This window comes from Camelus ferus, chromosome 9, assembly GCF_009834535.1.
Source record: "Camelus ferus isolate YT-003-E chromosome 9, BCGSAC_Cfer_1.0, whole genome shotgun sequence".
Classification (NCBI taxonomy): Eukaryota; Metazoa; Chordata; class Mammalia; order Artiodactyla; family Camelidae; genus Camelus; species Camelus ferus.
This window is the reverse complement of record NC_045704.1, coordinates 33,977,058-33,986,051: the sequence shown is the minus strand read 5'-3', so window position 1 is coordinate 33,986,051 and position 8,994 is coordinate 33,977,058.

Genomic DNA, 8,994 nt, shown 5'->3' with positions numbered 1-8,994 from the left:
GCCATGCTCATAAAGCTACAAGATGCATTTCAAAGCTATGAATTTGCTAAATAGAACTTCATTTCCTCTTCTTATTAGAGGTAATTAAATTTATTAGACGTCAGTAAAAGCCTTGTAAACAGAAAATATGAATACTTATAAAAGTCTGCCCTCTCTTTTCAGCCTAATAATTAAGATGCAACGAGAAAGCAGCTAATAACAGCTCATAATTTATGAGGTGTCATTCACCCCCGAATCTGAGACATATTGTGGAGGTATTAAAGACTGAAATGAAAATAATACCCACTGAAACACATTATTTATTAAATACATAACCACTCAGAGAAATAAACACATCACACACAGAACTTGATATTTCTGATGGAAACAGTATATACATCATCTCCTGCTTTGGATATATTACCCATCAAGTCAAATCCTTAAATCAAAGTCACAACTTGTTTAAATGCAAACGGCCCATGGCAGCCCAGCAAGCCCCAAATTTCCACTAGACATTCACCTTGATGTCGGTTTTCAAAGACTGAGTCACAGTGAAGGTTTTTCATTATGATTGTTTTTAACATTCTCAAAAGAAAAGAAATCCCCCGGCAAGCATTAGAGAGAGAGAGAGAGAGAGAGAAACAGGAGGGGAAACAAGGAAAAGGCTCTAAATAGAAGAGCAAGACTCATAAATTAACAAAAGCATTTCCCACCCTCCAGCACAGATGAACTTAGAGGCAACTGTGGAATCGATGCCCCCACCCCAATGATGTTATCGAACCCCAGATGGAATCTCTTTTTATTGCTGTGTAATAATGTACTTTACATCTTTATCAACAGTCCAGCTGAAGCCTGTACTTCGAGCTCTTGGGAGTAAATAGTGATGGAAGCTTTAGATGCCATATTTCATCAAGGCAAAGATGCTCTTGATTATCAGCTACATCATTATTTTATGTATTGCTACGAGAGAACAAATAAAATGCTGCTAATTAAACTATGACATGCTGTCATTGCAAGGTGGATCTTCATGTCAGAGACGTGAAAACTGGAAAAAAAAGGCATTTTAGAATTCACACAGTACAGCTCATAAAAGTAGATGAGGTAAAGATGAGCATCCATTAACTGTTATATTGGTTATAGTATAATATGTGAAATATATCTCCATAAAGCTATTATTTTAAAATGTTATTTTGGACTTAATGTTGAAAATCCTAATAGTCAATTCTGTAATAATCAATTGGTCAAGAAAGGTCTCACTTTGAAGGTGACAGGTGAGGAAGGACCTAAAGAAGGTGAGGGAGCTGTGTGGGTATTTGGAAGAAGAGGGTTCTGAGAGCACAAAGAGCAAGTGCAAAGGCCCTGGGGTGAGTGAGTACTTGGTACAGAGAATCCAGAGTGAATGATGCAAAGAGAGCTAAGCAGGGGTGCGAGTTGGGGTGAAAAGGGTCACAGGAAATTAGAGCAATGAGGTGACAGCAAAAATAAGTTTCCGCCAGTTTTCTATGAAGTTGAACAAAAATTTTTAGAGTATTTAAGAATAATAAGTGTGTATATATACATACATATTTTCTTTTTTTTTTTTAATTTAGGAGATGGTTACTCATCACTTCCAAATCCAAACTCTACCTTGGTAGCTTCTAGAATAGTTTAAGAATCTGTTTACCCTAGCATCCCTGCCATCTTTGCAGATGGTCCCACTCAAAGCAGTTGCCGACTCCGGGTCGTTCAGACAGGACATGTTCATTAGACCACCTCCCCGCTATGAAGTGCTTGGACTGCTTTCAAACTGCAGATTCCTTGAGATGGTGCCTTTGTTTTGCCATCAGGGATCAGAAATTGCTCTTTTGTATAATAATGTTCATGGCAAACCTGCCCCCCTTTCCTGGTTACCCCCCAGGACCAAAGAGCAAAGTTTCTCCCTCAAAAAGCTAGGTTTCTCTTTTTTGAGCAATTATTCTGAGTCTTGCTCCATGCTAAGACCTTTGCGTACTTTCTTTTCTTAACCCTCAAACAATCCTATGTCACAGGTGCTGTTAGTAGACCCACTGAACAGAAGGGAAGCAGAGGCACAGAGAGGTTAAGCAATTTGCCCATGATCACACAGCTCTGTGTGTCTGTGTTTGTGTGTGTAGGGAAGGTCTGCTGGGACTGGAATCTAGCTATGATTTATTTATTTAGCCCAGGTAGCTAACCACTCCACTGTAACACATTGCTCTTATGTGGCAGTGGCTAGAAGTGGCTCTGTCTCTTGCCTTTACCAGATCTGCTATCTTCTATGTTTGGTGGAACCAATAACTTGGATGGAATTGAAAATGGTGCTAAGGTCAAGCTGGCAAAGAGGAGGTAAGTGCTCAGGCTCTGGAGCCAGAGTCCCTGGGTTCGAATCTTGCCTCTGCCAGCTACTAGCTGTGAGATCTGGGGCAAGTCATGTAGCCTCTCTGTGCCTAAATTTCCTCACCTGGAAAAATAGTGCGACAGTCATGTGAAGTCTTTAGAACTGTATTGTAGTTATCGTTTCTGTCCTTGAGTTTCAAAGGACACGTAGGAGCACAGTCTAGGTCAGTGTATCCTAAATATGTTTGGTTAAAAGGTCATTTCAGATGACTAGAGGTGCCCATGACCTTGTCTGAAAGATTCTCATCAAATGACTGGGGAGAGGAGGTCTCCTTCCAGCAGGATTCATGAAGACATGGTAGCAGTGCCCAAGGGATGCCGGGTCCCGGGATGAGCGTCATTCTAGGGAACAGGCACAGCGTGCTTTGGGTTTCCAGAGTGGAGTCACATCTTATGTGCATGAAATCATGTACAGTGACAATTACCCTTGAGGGTCCCCCAGGGTGATGGCACGTTGGAAATGGGCACACTAGCTTTTACTGTCTCCAGCCTGGCCACTTTTTAAAAAAAAAAAAAAAACCTTTATTTGGGAATAATTATAGATTCATGGGAAGTTGCCCCTAAAAAGTACATGAAGGTCCGCTGGGCTCCTCAGCCATTTTCTTGGTATTATAACATCTAACATATGTGTTATATATAATATAACACCAATTGTCCTATGATATCAAAACCACGAAGCTGACATTGCTACAGTCCATAGAGCTGATTCAGATTTCAATAGTTGTGTGTGTGTGTGAACAGTTCTACAGTATTTTATCCTGCGTTAGATTCAGGCATCCCACAGTCAAGCTACAGAACTGGTCCATCACCACGACTCTCCCCTGAGCTCCTTGACAGCTGCTCCCCATCCCTGACCGCTGGTAACCGCCGGTCTGTCCTCCAGGTCTACATCTATTAATGCAAGAAGGTTATATAAGAAATGGACTCATTTGTTTACATATGTTTTCAGCATAAAACCATTTGCGATTGGAGGGTTTTGTGCTCGGCATAATTCCCTGGAGATCCATCCAAGTTGTTGTATGTATCAATAGTTTATTCCTTTTTTATTGCTTAGAAATATTCCATGCTATGGATGTACTGACATTTAACTATTCACCTTTTGACATTTGTTCACAGTTTAAAGCAGGGGATGCTGTGGGGAGATTTTCGCTCCAGCAAACAGCCAGCCACAGATATTCAGAGTACTAATTATGTGTCAGATAAAAGTTAGCTGGATTGATAGTAATACAAATTAAATGATTTGGGGGCTATGAAGTGTTATTCTGAGTTTTATGGAATATAATAAAATGGAAATAAAACTTGGATCCTGTGATCTCCGCCTTCTGGTTTTTTTCCTAGTCCAATATGGAAACCGAATTTGACAAGAAAAATGGTATTTATCAACACTCTGGTGACAGAACAAATGAAAATAGAGTGACTTGCAAGTGCCTCAGGGATTCATGTGGTAAGAGAGGCCATGCGACAGTAAAGACCCAAGGCACTCCTGGAGGGTTGGGATGGCAGGGGCAAAATGCAGAAGCTTTATGGAGGCAAGAAAAACCGGATGGCACACTGCTGGACGGAGGAGAAACCAAAGAACAGCCAGGCTCACCTTGCAACTTCGTTACAATTAGAACGTCTGTCACAGAGAGAAAGCAAACTTACGGTTACCAGGGGGGAAGGGGGTGGGGAGGGATAAATTGGGAGTTTGAGATTTGTAGATACAAACTACTGCACATAAAATAAACAACAGCGCCCTACTGTAGAGCACAGGGAACTATATTCAATACTTGGTAATGCCTTATAATGAAAAAGAATATATATACGTACAAATGAATCACTATGCTGTACCCCAGAAAGTATCACAACATTGTAAATCGACCATACTTCAATTTAAAAAAAAAACAGTTGTAACGTCTGAACTTAAATGAGCGATTAGGAATTCTTGAATAGAAACTCTAAGAGCCAGAGCCTTCAGGGTGATAAGCCAACCACAGAATAAGCCGCAGCTGTATTTCATTGGCCCTTTATAATGACACGTTAAGTCGGCCCTGTAAGTTACAAAGCACAGACACCACCCCCTCAACCCAACCACCCATCTCTGGGAAAAAAAAATCACAGACCAGATCACCACCTCTCCTAATGAGGTCTTAGAATAATCTTAGCACTGTTCCAGGAGAGGGAGGGCTTGGGAGCGCTCAGAAGAGAGTCTTCACCCGTCTGCTCAGCAGGTCTGCAGGGAAGACCAGGGGCAGCTCACTCCCCTGCAGACCTGCCCTCTGTTGAGACGAGATGCCGGAACCTGAAAGGTAGGCAGCAGTTCCTGCCTCTCGGGATGGCTTCGCCTGGTCGCCCCACTGCATCACTCGGGCTCCTTTAATTCAGGAAGAACCGTAGTTTTGCTCCTATTCTATTTTGCCCCTTAATGATGTTGCCCTTGAATGCTGCTGTCTAGAGAGTGGTCCTGGCATGAGTGTTTCGGTTGTGAAACCATCACCAGATCTGTAATCATCTTGTATGTGTGCTGAGTAATGACTAAGTACTAGACGTGGCGTGACTCTCTTAATGTGAAGGAAGGTAGGTGATGCAGCAACCCCCTGAGCTAGGCTAGGGGTCAGCAAATCTTTTCTGCATAGGGCCAGATGGTAAACATTTCAGCCTTTGTGTCTCTGTCACAACAACTCAACTCCGCCCTGGATGTGCAAAAGCAGTCATGGATAATATGTAAACAAACAAGTATGTCTGTGTTCCAATAAAACTTTATTTATAAAAACAGCAGGGATGGGTATAGTTCAGTGTAGAGTGTGTGCTTAGCATGCACGAGGTCCTGGGTTCAATCCCCAGTACCTCCATTTAAAAAACAAACAAACAAACAAACAAACAAAAAAACATGGTGGGCCAGATTTGGCTGTGGGTCATTGTTTGCTGACTCCTGCTCTAGATTTTACCATTGTTGACTTTAGCTTGACCTACCAGTGTTTGGGATGAAGAATCTTGCCCTCCGATTTTAGTACTCTGCACCATAAGTTGCAATGGCTCGTTTCGTTAGAATCACCAAAATTTTGTAGGTCGTTATGGTCCAAGAGAAAAAGAATTAATGGTGTACAAACTGACAAAATTTCTCCCTCATGGGCTGCAGTTAGAGGGGCAAGCGTTTCTTGTACTTGTAAGCAATTTGGAACCATTTTCTTCAACACATTTTAGGTTTATTTTGGAGGTGGGTTCAAGAATGTTTATAATCTTCCCAAATCTCAACATATACCCCAAACTTGAAAACCAATTTCTATAATTCTTAATTTCTCTCACCCAGGCTTTAATTGCCCCATCTGTAAAATGGGTGCAACATATAAAAATTTTTCTTTGGGATTCATGTCTTCGTAAATATGGTAACTATTGCTTCTTTGCCAAAAAACTGTCTTATTCTCAGGCTCTGTATCAAAGTGAGCAAGGGGGCTGAGACCAGAAATGGTGGTTAAGAACAGGACTTTGAGGACAAGAACCTTGTGTTCCTATTACAAAGGAATTGGTGAGTGTCTATTAGAAGAACCCACTTGGGCTAAGGCACAGAAGGGGCAACCCACCAAGAGATGGTAATATATGGCAGCCAAAGGTTGGCTCTTCCCCATTCCACTCAACAAACTATGCCCCAGCAAGGATGCCCCTGACACAGCTACACTTCTGTTGCTTTGTGCTGGACACAGAGTTCTGCCGGCCCAAGGCTGTCAAATGCACTTCAGCTTTGGCCTCCGCTGAGGCTTCATGCTTTCAGAAAAATTTCCCCCACCGCCTTTCACTTGAGGTCCTTGGCAGGGATGCCTCTGCCATTCTGCACACACAGCTCACTTAATGGGCACAAAGAAATGGGAGAAAGCTTGGGGAAAAAAATAACAACCCAACCCCGTCTAAACCTTGGGAAATCTACCAGGGTCTGCATCTCTTTAAAAACTATACACAGACATTTCTGGTCGAAGTGAAACCATGCTTTTCACAGAGGACTGGAGACAGCAAATGAAGCCTTAGTCATACACAGTTAGTTTCAAACTTATGTTGCTGCTCACAGGGAGAAATCAATGTACAGTATATTAAAAACAATCACCGTGGCCCTTCAATGATCCAATAGTTTAGCTTTGAATGCATTCAAGCTAATGGGGGCTTTAATGGCTTCTGACAGATCATTCCATTGATCAAGAGGCATGTATGAAATACGCTGCATACTAACCTCTGTTTTGATTTTGAGAAAAGAAAACTAAACGTCCATGGTAAACAGGGCTTGATTGTTCAATGCTCACCGAGCGCCCTCTCAGCCTGACCCTGGCTGGGAGCAGAGGAGGGGAGGACAATGGGAATCCTATATACCTGGCTTGCTTCTGGCCCGACTCTAATCAAGGCGTAATCAACTGGAAATCTCTGTCTGAAGAGCTGGGGTGGGGGGGGGGGTGGGGGCGGGAGGGTGACCAGAGGTACCGTTTTCTGTGTTGGATGAGTTACGAGCAGGGGCTTTAGCTGCCCAGAGAAATTGACTCAGGCCTTTCCGGGCTCCGGGGTTGGTAGGTTAACTGCACTTGCTCCAAAGTGAAAAACTGAATGCCCTATTTGAAAGGCTCAAAAGGGTTTTTAGCTGGGGATGGACAGCAATTTAGCAAAGAGACAAATGAACGCCTGCTCCCTGTTTCCATGTGTCCTGAGGCCTCAGAATTATTTTAGCAAGGGCTGAACATTCCTCTGCTCGGGAAAGACGTTTTTGAGGGGTGCATGGTGTCTGCAAGAATGTAAAAAGAGGCCTGATGGATAATCTTTGAGATGATTCTTGTGCAAGAGGCGTTTGCCCTTCCCCACGCCCTGGCTGCCTGCTGTGGCCTCAAAAGGGAGGCGTAAGTCACTGAGCGTCAGACCGGCCTCGCCCAATCGGAAGTGATACACTTCCGCAAACTCTTCTATTAGCTACTCATGTGAAACCGGTTTCACAAAATAAATAATAATAATCCTCCTTCCTGGGATTTGCGAAGTCCTCCCAAAGGCATGCCCGTCAGGAGAAGTGCTGCTGTTTGCTCGGTGCTGGTGTCTTTCCTGTGAGTTTCAGCCAGCTTGCAGACCCTCTCTCTCTCTCTGTGTCTCGGAAGCTCGGACAGGCAAGCAGGGTGTCTTTGAAATGGGAACTACTAAGGGTGGCTAGTCTGTGGTCTCTATTTGATTTTTAATACGAGACCGTGTAGGAGCTTCCTGCAGACAGTCACCAACCAAGCGCGTCAGGAGTGCTCTACGCACACAAGGTCCGGAACCACTGAGCTTTTTATAAGCTTCCCATAGAACGACCTTGACCTTTTCATCCCCATCTGTGGGGCACAGCGCTGTCCCAAGCCAGCACTCCCCATCTCTCAGCAGGACGCTACAGCACTTTACCAGATTAAAAACAACGGGGAAACCCGCGTGCTGGGAGCACCTATTTGTATTGGTGCCATGTTTAGTCAGTGGCTTTTGTAAAATTGATGAATTTTGTCTAAAGGCAAGTGCAGACAGGCAAACAGATCTGTATCTGCTGTTATCCATTTAGCTTGACACACATGTGCAGAGGAACTATTTTACCTCGATTTTTTTCAGGACTGATGAAAAGAAAATGCAAGCAAAGCCACGAACTGCATCATTGGGAAAGAATCACTGAATCTAATGCTGGGAGTTAATTAATGCTTCCTTCCCCTGGAAATAGACTGACCCTGGTACTTAGACATTCAGAGTCAATAAACAATTGTTGAACACAGACCATCCATTAAAAGGTGATGGCAAAGAATTTTTAAAGCAAATCTAAAATTGCAAGGGGAGACCTAATCCTGTTGTAGTAATGGGGAGTACGAAGGAGTCATTTTTCACAGCATCGCATTTATAAGAAGGTACATGCCATCCGCCTAGAGAAAAATGGAAGCTGTGAGGAGCAAATGGGATAGCATGAGAGGGTAACATATTGTTCTGGTACTAAGTAGGGACACGATGGCAATCATTAATATGCATGATCGCGGTGACGGAACAGTCCAACGAGCTAGGCATTACATAAACAAAGACTGGAGCACAGAGAGGTCAAGTGATTTGCCCGGAGTCACGGAGCTACAACTGTTATCACAGGAAACCAGGATAACAATCATTAGAGCTGGTATTGCACTGCAGACGGGCACCTGCCAGGCACGGCTGGAGGCATTTTATATGCACGTCAACCGATTTAATCTTCAGAACAATCTTTGGTGGTCGGTACACTCCTGTTATTCCCATTTTGCAGACAAGAAAACAAAGGTTTAAAAGGGAAGGTGGCCTGAGGGTCACACACAGGACCAGGAAGCCAAAAGCCTCTCCTGCCACTCAGGAATCCGAACACTCTGAAAATCTGATCAATGGGGAAAGGACAGAGAGAGCAGGGGTGTCAACGGGACTGGCTTTCAGTTGTGGGAGGAGGTTTGGGCATGATGCCTGGACGATGGTTCTGCCTCGACTGGGGTCCTGAGAGAATAGGAAGGGGGACTGTCTGGTGAGAACGGGAGCTGAAGCGATGAAGGATGGTGGGGCAGCCCTGTTGCAGAGACAGGCTGGGGTGAAGTCTGGTCCTTCCAGGCTGCAGCACCGGGTCTGGGGGCGCTCACACTTTCTCCTTGTTATTAA